Genomic DNA, 16144 nt, shown 5'->3' with positions numbered 1-16144 from the left:
TGAGGATTTACCTAAATTTTCCTTGATTTTACTAGTTATTTGTAATTTAACAAAATAGGGAAACTGTAAAATAAAAATTCTATTTTACAGAAGTACAGTCCAGATTGTAGCCATGTGGTCACTAACAGTCACCATCACTCACTTTTTAGCTTTTTAAGATTTAAATTTTTTGTCATTTCAGAAAATTTCCTCATAATTTGTACTTTTTTCATTAAAAATTACATTAAAATTAATATAGTTTCATTTTTAAATAGTTTTCAATTTTTTCCCCAAAATATCTTCTCTTCTTGAATTTTTTCCTCCACAATTTATAGATTTTTCTACAATTTTGACTTTATCTTTGCTTCTTCTTCATAGTTGAAGAGAAAAAAAAGTATATTACGAACATAATATAAAAAGACTCCAGTCTATTACTCACAGCTGTACAAACCAGGAGTGATGAAGACATCCTGAGCCACCTTTAATAAAACAGACTTCTGGTGGTCAGATTAAGTTGCACTGAAACCTGCCTGATGTGATTTTTCCTCAACATCTGGATGATGATGAATCCAGATTGATAATATTTGGTCTGACAGTCCTGGATCTGAGCTACCCTTTACTTAAAGAACCCATAATATGCACATGTACAGGTTTATGGTTTAGGAATGAAAGAAAAAAAACTTTTAAAAAGCATCATGAAAGCTCCAAATCAACAACAATAGAAATTATGTAATTAAACTGCAAATTTAGGTTCAAATCATTTTTCAAGGAAAAAAATAAAGGCATCAAAGAATTATATTTATACTGCTCAAAAAAAATAAAGGAATACTTAATCACTGCAGTATAAAATCAGCTCAGCTAAACTTCTGTTATATCAATCTGTCCAGCAAAGACGTGATAGATGAATTAAAGACATATGAGGATAATTATACCTGATTCTAACCCACACAGAGAGAAAACACAAACACCAGCAGGTAGCATGATTCACGATCCAGTCTTTCAATTAAAAAACTCACAAATATGTTTTTCAAATATGTACTACTTGTTTAATTCTCAGAATGTCAGTAATCAGAGGCCAAGATAACTGAATGTCTTATTTGGCTGATCGATTGACTGAAGTCTGTTTACAGTGAATTAAAACGCAGAAAACATTCACATTTGAAAAGATGGAAACAGCAATTAGAAAATCATTAATCCCTTGTAAAAATATTTGAGCAACTCTTGAAATTAAACCAACCAAAAAGAGGCAAATAAGCATTTGAGTTCAAAATTGTTCAGCCTGAGAAGTAATTTATGCATTGAATTATTATTTTGTGCATCTAAATATTTAAAAATATTACCCATAATAATAGCTTGTCTCTGTAGAAACACTTTAAATATTTTACCGTTTAGCACTTTTTGTCATTAAGTAAACTTTAGTTCTGTACCAGTCGGCTTCTGAACGACGTTTATGTCAAAGAAAACATGAATTCTACCTTTGACTTATTGCATCAGCTGGTGTGTTATTACAGGAGTGATGTTGAGGTGTGCAGACAAATCAGTCAACTAACAAGGCAAAGCTTCTTCATATATGATAAAGTTACACAAAGTGATTTCCATCTGACAGAATTAACCAGAAACAATTCCCAGCACGAACAGTCATCTCAGGACACTTCACATCACAGATATCTGATGTTACTGAATCACACAAACTGCCAGATGGATGATGGTTCCAGTCAGAACCGGGCCAACAATAAGACTGAGCGTTAAACTGCTCATCGACACCTTTCAATGTGGCCGCCAGAGCATACGAAAACCAGCCACAAACCTCCAGACTTCATCTGGCTGCTCTGTCCTGATAAAATGTTGAGGCTTCCCACATTAAATCAACTCGCTGCACTTAAAAGAGAACAGATATTCCTGGAACCTGCAAAGAGAGCAGGTCTGAAAAAAGTGGGAAACCCATTAAACCATTATCAGCTCAGATCTGACAGACTCCTCTGATCAGCCTTAATAACCTGCTGTGCTAATTAACGCAACCTTGCAGGGGAGGAAAACCAGCCACAACTGGGCTAAGTGAACATATTTGTGGTTTCCTAGAGTTCCCTGGTGAGCACCTCTGGGCCTTCGGTAAGATCTGATAGCATAAACCTCCACAGAAAACAGGCCGAATAAACTGTGGTTTGATGTTAGTCCAGTGAGAGAGTGAGTTTGCCAGAAAACACCAGCAGGACTCTCAGGCATTTGGAGCTGTTTATACAAACACCAGTCCTCAGTCTGTGTTTGATTTTACGTCAGAGGTGAAGAAGATTTAAAGCTGACAGAGCTGCTGCAAGAGGCTGAACGCAAACCAATGTTAGAAACAAAAGAAACTGGAGTGTTAAACAACTGCACACACTGAAGAGAACCTGAATCTTAGTGGTTCTCACTCCATTAAACACAGCTGGATGTCATGTAAAACACATCCACTGATTGGAAACATGGTGGAGACGTGAAAAACTCAGCTGAAGAAGATGCAGAGTAATTGATCTGAAAATCAAATGAAAAGCTTGAGGAGATAATGAACACAGTATGGGCAATACTCGCTGTAAAATAAGTTCATAAACAACAACAACAAAAAAAAATCTGCCATCAAGGGTGTTGGAAAAAACAATGGCAAAAAAAGTAAAATATTTTAACGTTCTAAATCTGAAAACGGGGAATATAACAGCATTTTTTTAAATAAATAAATTTTTAAGTGATTTAAATACAGAAAAACAGTTTAATTCTAGATTCAAACTTTGCAAAAGAATAAATAACTATCTGTAAAAATACATATTTTTGAAACAGACATTTTACAGTTCTGGCCTAAAAAAAAAGTATATATATATATATATATATATATATATATATATATATATATATATATATATATATATATTTATTTATTTATTTTTATTTATTTATTTTTTTTTTACACTGTCTAATTGTACTTTTTCCTGGAACATTGAATTAGGAAGGAGTGCATGATATTAAAAATGTGTTTTAGAGTCTTGAAAGGTGAACCCGAGGCCTAGGACTTGCTTCAGATGATGTAAACTGCAAATCATAAAAACTGAGAATAAAAACAATTTTTAACAAGTGTTGGTACTACTGCACAACTACACAATCATACTACACACTCACAGGCAAATCATCCCCATTGCATTATCAGACATACTGTAGAACCATTCCCCTTTTTTTGTATTGTATATTATTAATATTTATACTACAGACTTCTGCATATTGTTACTGCTTATGCACTTCTGGTTAGATGCAATCTACATTTCATTGCCTATTTGTGACATGCAATGACAATAAATTTGACCCTAATTGTGGGTATGTGTACTGATTACATTACAGACATTTTTGTTAATCAAGTGGTCAGAAATAACAGGAAAATGTAGAGATTTCTGAACAATAAAGTGACAGCACACTGATGAAGAATTTCCTGCATGATTATATGAAAGCAGGAGGAGCTGCTCCTTCACTGCTTTCAGCCTGATAAGGCCAGACCAAGTATAAATGTTGGAATTTGTTTAGTCTGGATTCGGCCAGTTTGAACCCTGTGAAATGTTCTGTGACCTGCATTTCTAAGTTGAAAAGATTTTGAATTTGTTCTCCTACGTATTTAATCTGTTCGCTGTTTGCTTCTGTGTTAGATCTCCCATTAAAATAAAGAGATGCTGGCAATGTTGAGCAAACGTCAGAATTAAGCACAAATGTGGAAATTTGTCCACAATCTAAACGAGAAACAGGCAGTAAGAAGGATTCAGAATTTAAAGTATTTCTGATGGGTTTCTGCAGGAAACTCCCCATTATGGATTTTCTCAGCAGCAGAAGAGAGCAGGAACATCTAAGAGAAAGCAAAAATTTTTTGCAAATACTTCAAAACAAACACACATTAAAGAGCCACAAATTCACACAGGTTTCTCACAAAAGGCCTCAGAGAGAATCAATCATCACTTGGTGCTGATTTACCACCAACTTCAGCTCCAGTTACAAATACAATTCCACTACAGGCTCTTAAAACCCACAAAATTCTCCACAGAGCTGGTGGAGGATAATCCCTCTGAGGCAAGATTAAAGCACCACAGAAGAAGAAAAGACACATCCTGGTGCCTGCGGTGACGTGTTCATTAAACACGGGAGGTTTTATGGCTGATTACAAGTGTTGAATGTAAGATTCATGATGCAGTGAAAACCTGTTCTACTGGTGAACAGCTGAGAAAGCTGGAAAGAGAAACCAAACAGCTGGCAGCCTCACAGATGACAGAGATGATAACCAACCTGGTTCTGGCTCGAGGACACTCGAGGAGGCTCAGACACTCTGAAGAACCTGCAGCACAAAACAATATAAAGACGCAATTAAACATCAAGAAGGAAAACCATCGCTGCAAAGTAAAACTGCTGCTGTTTACCTGGAACACTACAACTACTGTGTTTTCTACTCCTGTGACATTTTTCCTCATGATGGGCTTATTTTCCCCTTCAGTATAAAGTCCTGCACTTTCATGGAAACAGAGCAACCATAGCTAGAAGTAGAGAGAACTCAGTAGTGTCTTCTGTGTAGTATGACAGTGAGAATGACACAAATCAGAAAAATGTTTTTGTTTAGTTCATATAATCAGCAATCTGTCCCAAAATTCTGTTCAAGATTATTGTTAAAATGAAGCAGAAATGCTAACAATGTTTTCAAAATTTGTTAAATGTGGTGCAATTCTATCTTTTTGAAAAGTATGTTCCAGTTTCTCCTTCGCACCGAGGCGTTCCCAAAGTTTTTGTGCTGACCCATCAGTATCCAGAAAGTACACAAAACCAAAGTGAGTTCCTGCTCAGAGATAAACAGGAAAAAATCCATCAGATACCAGCTGAAGCAGCGACAGAACGTCAGCTGAGGAATCATCAGTCTGCAGTGTGTGTTTGTGTGTGTGATCCACTGTTTATATCTGTACACTAACCCAAAGCCAACAGACTCAACATCTGGTTTGTGCAGTTTACAGTCGCATTAAAGCTCCAGCACACCTGCTCAGTTGCACTTAAGACGACACCCGATTTCCAAATTCGTAGTTTTTGAAAGTTTCAGTGTTTCATGTGCTGTTCCCAGGAGGTGAAATCTGAGCTTGTGCTGTGGGTTTTGCTTGGGTAACAGTTGTCAAATGAAATCTGTGTTTGTCTTGAAATTCAGCCACTAATCTGGGCCTTTGTCAACTGTGGACATTTCAAAAAGCCCACATTCTGCCGAATGACTCAAAAATTGTCCAAAATTACTTACTATTTGTTCACAATGACTCAAAACCTAGTCAGAGAGTGACTCAAATCCAAGCTTGCAGGCCTTTAACGTACAAAAAACAGATGTACAACACACTGAAGGAATGGAAAAACCATTAAAAAAGAATATGGACTGATCAATGTGTGGCTCTATGGGTCATGCTAAATTTGCACCTCCAACAAAAAATTGTCCAAAATGACTCAAAACCTGTCCAGAAAATCTAAAAAATTACCCAAAATGACAAAAGCATTTCCACAATGTCCAAAATTATTCACAAATTGCCCAAAATTACAAAATGAAATCTTGAAACTTGTCCAGAATTACCCAAATTATGTTTACAGACCTTTTACGTGCACAAAAAACAGCTATATAACGCAATGGCGGAAGGATGACATCACAGAAAAAGAAAATACAAGAGGTCCTCGACTTACGTTGGAGTTCCGTTCCTATGGATCGACGTAAGTCCATTTATTCCATAAGTCGGAACTCCAGCGAAAATGTAAACAAAGCCGTTACATGCATCACAATACTGATCAGTTCTTTGGAAAAATCATGAATACCAATGACTTTCATGGATGTATTAATCATTTTACAAGAAGATAACAGAATATGTTGCACTGTTTTTACAACTTGAGCATTTTATTACATCTAATTTCACTTCGATGGAGATGGCTTTCCTTTTCTTTGAAGCACTGCCATCAGAAGAGTCTCATTACACTTAGGAGCCATAATGAAGGGCAAAAAGTTAGCGAATGTAGCACAATCCAAACTGGCAGACAACCGGCGAATGTAAACAAAGCCGTCTTACAGACGACGTATTCGTCCGCTCCGCTCAGCAACTAGTTCCACGTAACAACAAACCGTAGGTTGAGGACGTCGTAAACCGAGGACTCCCTCTAGATTGTTTAATGCGGGTGATGCCAGCTGTCCAACTGCCACAAAAACATATCCAAAATCATGTACAAAGTTTGTCTAAACTGAATCAAAACTTGTCCAGAATGACTCAAAATGTGTCTAAAATGTCTTCAACGTATGCAGAATGACTCAGACTGTCCAAAATGAACAAAACCAGGTCCAAAATCACTCGCAACTTGTCCAGAAATGACAAAAGATTTTTTAAAATAGCTTAAAATTGAAACTTGTCCAGAGTACCAGTACTCAAGGTCTAGTTTGCAGACCTCTTACATGTATAAAGAAGCAGCTATAAAACACATTTAGGGAAAGGAGGAATTAAAAAGAATATGTACTGTTTAATGTATGACTCTATGGGTCATGCTAATTTTGCACTGTCCATCTACAACAAAAACTTGTCCAAAATGACCAAAAAAGGTCCAAAATGACTCAAAACCTGTCCAGAATGACTCAAATTCAAGTCTGCAGACTTTCTATATGTACAAAAAAGGAGCCATATAACACACTGAAGGAGCAGGAATCCAAAAGAAGACTATAGGCTCTTCAAACTTTAAATGAAACCTCGCAGGCAGAGTTCAGCAACAATTACAGACAAAAGCATTCTATGGAGGCAGACAGACCCATCTCGATGGCCAGAGAACCAGAATGCACTGCTGCCAAGATGGATGATTCGCAGAAAATATTGGGCTTTGATTCCACGTTGATTCACAATAAGATTGGCCTGTCACTGACGCCACTCGGTCCAAATATGATACCAGGCTGGAAAACTGGGCCGGACATAAACTCATCCACCAGTGTCAGATAACTGAAATAGAAGTACGCCAGAGTACAAAACAAATATTGACAATAACATACTTCCACGTGATTATATAACCAGTTTGAAGGCAAGAAATGCTTTTAATACAATTTCAGTTCCAAGACTTTCCACCAGATATTGGTTACTTTATAGCATCTCCAGATGTTATTAAAAAACACTAAAAGTCCCTAATGTGAAGCAGAGATTCACTCACTGTTTGTCACAAATTTGAAAAACTCTGGAAGCAAATAAGACATGAACTTTGTGAGACGCTCTTCGACAATGTTGGGCCAAAATTGTTAGAGAGGAAGGCTCTCCAACCAGGGACCGCTCGCTGTAATGAACGACACGGAGGCTTCTTTTTACTTGCAGCAAGGGTAACCCACACACAGTGTAACAAGACACGTCTCGTGTGAGCTACAAAGAGGTGGTCCCTGCCGTCCTTTATTTATACAGTTGGGTTCACAGGGTAATGATATGCGAGTGGGTGTGAATGTGAGGTGTGGTCTGTGTGTGTGGAAAAATACAGTAAAATACAGTGGGGGTGGTAAATGCTTTGAAACAATAGGTACAGGTTTCAGTAAGCTTATGTACTAAAAACATCATGTGTAACAGTGTAACACAGTTCATAGCATAGCTATTAAGCATAGCTATTAATGATAATATAAAAACCTTCTAACAAAAATCATGATCCTTATTATGCAACATACAGAGCATATAAAAGTATTCACCCTCCGGTTTTATTACTTTTCAATGATAAATCATGATCAATTCAATTTGGGTTTTTTTTGCAAGAATTTACATAAACTGACTCTTTCATGTCAAAGTGAAAACAGATTTCTACAATGCAATGTCAAATGATTCAAAATATAAAATTTCAAATACGTGACTGCATAAGTATTCAGCCCCACTTGGTGTTAGAAGTCACACAGTTAGTGAAATGGAGATCATCTGAGTGCAGCGAATGTGACTCGGTGATTGTAGTAGAAAGAAATCTGTATCTGGAAAGACCAGTCCCTGGTGAATCAGTACTACTGGTTATAACTACACCATGAAGAGGAAGAAGCAACTCTGTAAAAAAGTTATTGAAAAGCACAAGTCAGGGGATACAGGGCGTAAATACAAGAAAAAAAAATAAAGTCACTGAATATTTTTTGGAGTCCAGTTAAATCCATCACTAAGAAATGGAAGGAATTTGGCACGTGTAAATCTGTTCACAGCAGGTCGTCCTCAAACACTGAGTGACTGAGCAAGAAAGAGCCTCATGAAGGAGGGCACCAAGACACCTATGACTCTTCTGAAGGTGTTACAAGAAAGAGACTAACCTTCAGCAGCTGAGATGGGAGAGATTGTTCATACAAAAACTGTCTGCTGATCTTCACCAGTCAAAGTTTTATGATAATGTGGTAAAGAACAGCTGCGGTGGAAAAAAATCTAATAAATCGACTAGAGTTCACCAGAAGGCTGTGAGAGACTCTGAAGTCAACTGGAAGAAGATTCTTTGGTCTGATGAGACAAAATTGAACTTTTTGTCCATCAGACAAGATGCTATGTTTGGTGGACAAAAAACACTGCACGTCATCACACACACAGCGTCCTCACAGTGAAGCATGGTGATGGCAGCACCATGGTGTGAAGCATGGTGGTAGCAGCATGACGTGGAGATGTTTATGAAGCTTGTGAAGTTAGAGGGAAGATGAATGCAGCAAAGTATAGAAAAATCCTGGAGAATAAACTGAAGCAGTCTGGAAGAGAACTGCAACTTGGGAGAAGATTTGTTTTCCAGCAGGACAATGACCTCAAGCAGACAAACAAAGCTACACAGAAATGGTTTAACAACAACAAGGTGAATGTTCTGTAGTAGCCGAGTTAGAGTCCAGACCTCAAACCAACTGAGAATTTGTGGCTGGTCTTGAAAAGTGCTGTTCTCTCATGACCCCCTTGTAACCTGGCCAAGCTTGAACAGTTTTACAAGGATGAAAGGGGAAACACTGCAGCATCCAGATGTGCATAAGCACAAACATTAAGTTTACCTCATTTTGGGTGATTTTTATGCATCCATTTATGGTGATGACTGCACGCTTTAATGTCCATAGTTGATTTATACATTAAAAACCTCTATATATAAATACATATTTTAAAAAACGAAAATGGAATTTAGGACCTTAGACATGTTTCAGCAAGATTTCTACTCATGCAACAAAACTGCAAATATGCCCATACTAGAAAGTAGTTTTGACACAGAAGGAATCATGTCTGAAAGATAAATGAGACCATTCATTTGCTACTACTTGTTTTGACCAACCATTTATCCTACATGCTGCTATGAATCTTGAAAGTTTAAGTTTGGTGAATTATTAAAACAGACAACACATCCATGGTACCAACGCTCAGTCACAGACATTAAAATGCTGCAGGTTTGCTGTTGAAATTATGATATATGAGACAATATTGATGCTCAGGGGAAAAAATTGATTTAGTGTGTAGATTATAACATCTGGAGCGAATGTAAAACTGATTTAGTTGCAGTTTAACAAAGATCAAATGTGATAGTCCTGGAAATTTCCTGTGTCTACCTCCCATACTTTAAGTTATGAGGCTGAGAAATTATGGATAAAGAATTACAAAGTGTGAAATTTGAACCCAACCCTACAGTTTGAAAATATTCATAATATGAAGGCAAAACTTAATTAAATAAATAAATAAGTTATTGTATGTAAATAATTTCATTGAATGACACATTTATAGGCTAAAAAAAAACTTGGAATCGTCCTTTAACACGTTAAGCCCAGCAGCAGGTTTCTTCTGCCTGCAGGTTATTTAAAGGTTTTCTGGGGATACACCAGCGGCAGACGAGGACGGAGGGGAAAACCAGGTCACTGCAGTTTGTTGAAGTATGTGAGGGGAGTGACCTGCATCCTGAAACCTCAACAGTCCGGATCCTAATCTGATCATCTGATTGGCTGCTGCGTCCCTCGACTCTCCCTGCTAATGACGGTACTTTCGGAAATGTAAACTCTGACCAAAAAAGGCCTCCTTCTGTCTGTCTGTCTGTCTGTCTGTCTCTCTCTCTCTCATACACACACACACACACACACACACACACACACACACACACACACACACACACACTCTCACATTTGACCTGCAGCAGATCTATGACACACACAAAAGGACAATAATGTAAACAGCTCATAAGAAGGGATTTAAACCGTGAAATAACCAGATCTGGGTAAAGTCCTGTTTACATCGTGGTAAAAGACAAACAACTTTTGTCTGCATCTCCTCTGTCACTGTTTATGTGGTGTGTTTGTATATCTAACATTCAGCCGACATATGTTCAAAGCTGAATGAAATCAGCAGCATTTCAATGTAAAGTGTCACTGAGTGATTTGCAGCATCTGTTGAGTCACAAAGTTTTCTCGTCTTGTTCAGCAGATTCATCCATTTAATCTGCCGTTAATAAGAAGCTACTTAATGGCGCTTGCACCTGGCTGAACCACAAAGTCGTGTGAGGACTTATTTCAAACACCATTTTTCCTGTGTTCAAACCCAGAACCTGATGCATCCTTAAGTGGAGCTTATTCTATGCGCTGAAGTACCAAACCTCTAACTACAAAACCCCAAAAAATGCATTTCTCCAAAGCCCAAGATGGCAAAAGTTTTGTTTTGATCCCAACAAAAAGATATCCAGGAAAAACAACACTTTTTTTCCTGGATTCAAACCCAGAACCTCCTCAGTTTACTATCAGAAAAAGTGGGTAAGAAACCAGAAAATATTCACATAAAAGAAAACTATGAATTTACTAATTGACAACTAATTGATTTTCCAGAATTCCTGGCCATCAGAGCAAATGATTCAAATAGAAACCATAAAATCAGATTAAATTTAAAGCAGTAAGAGCACTGCAGACTCAACAATAAATTCACACTGTAAATAAATTCTAGATTTAACAGGTTGTACCATCAGGAGCCTGTAAGTACGCAGGGATTCCTGGAGAGCAGCACTGAAGCCAAGTGGATTATTCCGGTTGAATAAAGTAAACTGAATCACTAAATGAAACTAAAGTCACAGCAGAGTCACACCGACATACCTCAGGTCCCTAAAGGAGTCTTATGTAATAACCACTGTGGTGCTTTGTGTTCCAGAGAAAGTTCAAACAGGTTGAATAGGAAACACAGCTGCAGATGAAGGGGTGAGGTGGAGGGTGAGAGGGGTGAGGATGGAGGCTGTACAATGAATTCTGTCTCTGAGGGCTGCAGCTGATCGTTCAGACACTAAGCAGAGCTGAATGAAGTATGGAAGCTCAGCAGTGACACAAGTAGAAAACATTTCCGCAACGGTGCATGAGGGTCACAAATGGGAAAAAAAAAAGAAAAAAATACAGAGCCGGAGTGAAATTTCAAGAAAAAAAAATCTTGAGTTTATGAAGTTTAAGAAAAAAAACAAACAAAAAAATATGTTCAAAAACAAAAAAAGTGCGTTTTGTTGAGTTGTTTTTGCCTGAAGTATTCAAGAAACAAAATGACTTAGCTGCATAAAAAGTAGTAAAAGAGGAATTCCTAATTTCTGAAATTAAACTTGCAAATTTAAATTGTCAAGAAAAAAAAATGTACAAGCTGAAAAACAACGCTGTTTAGACTATCAACCAATATGTTTGCTTCTGTGGCAACACTTGTCATATCGTCTCAATCACATATGAAAGTTCAACGAAAATGACAATTTTTTTCTTAATATGCTCAAAGATTGGACTTTCTACGACATCTTAAATTTTCTTTCATATTTCAGTTCATTCATAATCAGTGACTATTTACTCTACTTGTCTAGTATTGCAGATTATGAATCAATGACATGCTGAGAAATAATGGTGAAAAATCCAGGATTTTATCTTTAATATTTCCTGAGATATTGTCGTTCAAACAGCCTCAAATTTCAACGTGTGACAAAATCTGCTGAAAGTGTGTTGATGGGAACTTTAAAAAAAACAATGACCTCAGAAAATATTTGATATATTAAGCTAAAATTTCACAATTATCTTTAGAAATATCCATATTTTATAATGTAAAACTTGCATGCATACAAAAGATTGACTAGCAGGATTTGTGAAACTGAGACTGAATAATCTTGAAGGCTGCATGGACTTATCAATACATCTTCCATCGTGATCAGTTCCAGGAGAATCTCGCAATACTCAATTCAAGCATGATGGAAAATGTCATAAATCGTGGAAAAGAGCAATTTTCCTTGTTATACCAGGATAATGACATGTTTTTCTGGTGAAGCAATAATTTGCTGTAATTTTCGTCTTTATGTCTGAACTTTATGATCTAAGTCTGGATTTTATTTGCCATTTTCTGCCATTTTAGTGCTCTAATTTAATTTAATTTAATTTACTGCAGCTTTGTTTTTGAAAAGTGCTCCATCCCCTTTTCTACACAGCTGACAAACTAACTCCTCATCTTGTCCACTCTCGTCACTCCCAACACAAATCGTAGCATCATTAACTTGCAGCCTCCAACTCCATTTTCTGCATATATATCATCAACAGCGTCCCTAAATCATACAACAAACCTGATCTAAACTAAAATGCTGTAAAACTTCACTTTCTTTTGCTGCTTTTGTCACAAATCACTCCAGACATTGTTCTCTGCCCTGCCAGCTCTCTGCACCTTCAAACAGTTGGCCTCAAGCATTTAAACTTTTGCCATCCTACTCCTTAAATCTTCACCTTGAATTCTTGAGTCCTCGCTCCAATTCATGCACATGTAGTCACCTAAAAAACGCCTAATAAATACAGCCTTCTCTTGGGGACGTAATGCTTCTTTCTGAATTAACAGTAAAGTATAAATCACTTCCAATGAGCATATAGTCAGACTGGAATCACATCTTCTCTGCTTGTGCATCTATTTTTGTCATTATTGGCCTTCCATACATACTAACTTTACTGAAGTTCCTGAGAAAAACTTCACGCAACTACCGTCCAACACAACATCTAAAACCGCTTTACAGAGAAAACAACAGACTGGGCTCAGTCCTGAAGTGTCCTACAGAGTCTGAGCAACAAACGTGGTGAATTGTTGGAGCCAACATATGTTTTACATTGAGTCCACATATCATAAAGTAAAAAAAAATTCCTACTGCGGTCTGAAGATGGTGAGGAAAGATCAGAAACAGAAACACAAGAGGAGGAATGTGCATGTAAAACTTACATATCAGGAGAATGACAAAAAAATGTAAAAGATACTCGGCCATAGAGCTGAAATTAACTCATTAATTCATCATTTGACAGTAAATATAATTACTTTGATGACAGAGTTTCAAGCCAAAAACTCAAATATTTGCTGGTTAAAGCTCCGACATCCTATTTTACGGGACCAAAAGTCCAACAGTCAGGCATTTCAAGATGTTTTTCACAATTTTTTCACATTTGGAGTGTAAAACAAGTAATCTAAGAGACAATTTGCAAGTTTAAACACGCTAAAACTGCTGTATGTTCCTTTAGACAAGCTGCTGTCCAGATTCCTGCAACTTGATAGGATATTAACGGTTTTACAGACCGCAACTAATAAAAGAAACTTGTTTTTACAGACTTAGAATATTCACCAATAAAAGCCCAGAGTCAATAAATAACAGCAGCAGCCCGACTGTCTTGATGAAGATCCTTCTTAACAAAACAGGCAAAAAGTCAGTTTGCTCTAAGGTCAAACATGCAAAAAAAATTAACAATGGCTGTGTAAAAACTTTAATTTATGGATATTTAAAACTAAGTAAAAAAACCTCTTAAGACTGTTTAATTCAACAGATTTAACATATTTTGACAATTTCTACTCAAAAAACTACTGTTGATGTGCAGATTTCATTAAAAAGGCCTTAAAACTATGCAATAATATGTGTGAAATAAGCATAACTTAGACGGCTAAGTGATTGCAATTAAATTTTCATGGATATGCATACGGAAATTAAAATCATATGCATAGCAACATTAATTTACATAGATTTTTATGCATCAAAGAGGACAAATCTTGAATTAAAAGTTACGGTTTTACACCCTAAAATATCTTAAACACATTAAAATTGTATACATTAAGATTTTAAGAAGTAATTTAATAGGAATAAAGACCCTAAACTGAATTATAATGAACCTATATGTATGTGGAACTGAGTGTAAATGTAATAAAAGGTGATTCAAGTTAAGAGAATCTCATCTTCTTGTAGCTCTAAAGTTCCATATCCGCCCTTAAAACCAACTCTGCAGATCTGAAGGTGAGTCAGGTAACTAACACACAGCTGCACAGTCTTCATGCATTTCACTATCTGCACATTTCCATTCATGCATTGCCGCACAGACACCCAGACTTACAGATCTGCCGCTCTGCGTCCTCGTCCTCTGCACGCTGAACACACCAGTCCTGCAGCCATGTGTGGAGGTGCATTCTGGTTCCTGCAGAAACGCCTCCCAGCCGACGCTCCTCCCCCTGATGTGCTGCAGAGGTGGAGGAAATCATTTACTCATGTAGCAGGAACTCAAAACCAAATCGCCAATTATGTCTCACTGAAAGGTTAAAAGTCTGTAAGCAGAAACACAGCTGCAGCTCTCAGAAATAGGTTTGCATCAGATATTTATGAATGCTTAAATGTTGTTCTCCAGCTAAAGTTTGTGAAATGCTAATGTATGTGTTACTTCATTGATGATTTATTGCTTTTGTCTGAAGCTCTGCAGATTTTACACTCAGATTTTTAGGCATCTTGTTGACCAAAAACACGTCACTAGTAGACCAACATCTCCTAAAAAATTAAAGAAAAAGAGACTCCACTTTGAAGTAAATGCTAACATCCACAGGCTAATTAAAAACTGACAACATTAATTAAAAATACTAATTTCTCTGTTACAGTCAGGAAGGAAGGGAGGAAGTAAGGGAGAGAGGAAAGAAGTAAGGAAAGAAGGAAAGAAAGAATGAAAGAAATAAGGACAAAAAGGAAGGAAAGAAGGATGGAAAGAAGGAAGAATGAAACAAAGAAGGAAAGGATGAAGGAAGAAAGAAGTAAGGAAGGAAGAAAAGACAGAAGGGAATAAAGAACAGAAGAAAGCAAAGAAAGAAGGAAGAAAAGATAGAAGGAAAGAAAGAAAGATAGAATGAATGAAAGAAAGAATGACAGAAAGAAGAAATATCGTTTGATTAGTTGAAAATATTTTATCAAAAAGTAGAGTTAACATGTCCAACATTCTGCCCAAGTGTCCACAGGTTTTACCTCGTTTTAATCGTTTCAGGGGTCTTTGGGACAGTTTTGTCTCTTTGTGGTGAATCTGTGTGTTGTTTTAGGTCATTTTGTGTCTCATTTTTATCATTTTGTGTCACATTTGTGTAATTTCGTCTTTTTCCTGTGTCATTATCTTTATCTTTTTGTGGTTGTTTTGTCTCTACAGATTTTTCCTCAGTCATTTTTGTTGTCTCCTCTCTGTTCTGTGGAAACAATGCCTATAGTTCACCTGAAAACTCTGATTTTTTTTTTATAGTTGGCTGCTGAAAAGCTGAAAACCAGATTCTGATTCTTTAAGTTTCAGGTAAATGTATCATTTTGGGGATTTCAAGAAAACCTGCCTTTCATTCAGCCAAGTCAGTCATGCCTTCTCAGAGATGCTCAGATTTTTGTCTGCTGCATTATTTTTGACAAATTACAAAATAAGATCAACGAAGAAAAAAATGATTCTGATGAAATATGACAATTTTAAGCCGTGATCTGGATAATTATCTTGAAATTACACGACATATACAAGTAGCATCTTCATAAATTGTCATTTCAGCAGTTTTTCAAAAAGAAAGCATGTCTTTTCAAATTTAACTTTGGGTCCTGTGGTTCAGAGGGTTGAAAACAGACAGAAAACCTGCTGCAAAACCACAACTAGGGGCTAAAAGAGAATTTTTCACTATTGGTCACTTCCGAGTCAATAATGACTTAAAGGTTGCACCTCGGAGCACAAAATCTTTTGTCTTTATTGACCAAACTGTTTATTTTAGAAGAATTTTTGAACAAGACATGCACAATAAGCAGATTTTGATCAAATTTCAAAATTTTAAGCTCAGATTTGCTTGATTTTTTCAAATAGAACTGCTTGTTAGTTCAAAAACCTTTAGTTCAGGACATTCAGAAAGTTGAAAGTCTGATGATTCTTTCTGTTCCTGGCTGA

The 16144-nt window shown here is 36.7% G+C and overlaps 1 protein-coding gene across 3 annotated transcripts in view; it reads right to left on the bottom strand.

Annotated features, from left to right (window-relative positions):
- col6a4a (collagen, type VI, alpha 4a) overlaps positions 1–14409 on the bottom strand; it is an 89112-nt gene extending 74703 nt beyond the window's left edge. For all 3 annotated transcript variants that reach the window (XM_055013707.1, XM_055013708.1, XM_055013709.1), the window contains exons 1-2: positions 14318–14409; positions 4267–4315 (exon numbers count right to left, since the gene is read on the bottom strand). The gene's annotated coding sequence lies outside the window, so the exon portion shown is untranslated. The remainder of the gene's footprint in view (positions 1–4266; positions 4316–14317) is intronic.
- Between the last annotated feature and the right edge of the window lie 1735 nt (positions 14410–16144).

This window comes from Amphiprion ocellaris, chromosome 9, assembly GCF_022539595.1.
Source record: "Amphiprion ocellaris isolate individual 3 ecotype Okinawa chromosome 9, ASM2253959v1, whole genome shotgun sequence".
Classification (NCBI taxonomy): Eukaryota; Metazoa; Chordata; class Actinopteri; family Pomacentridae; genus Amphiprion; species Amphiprion ocellaris.
The sequence above is the reverse complement of the archived record's forward strand: the minus strand, read 5'-3'. Positions and strand labels throughout refer to the sequence as shown.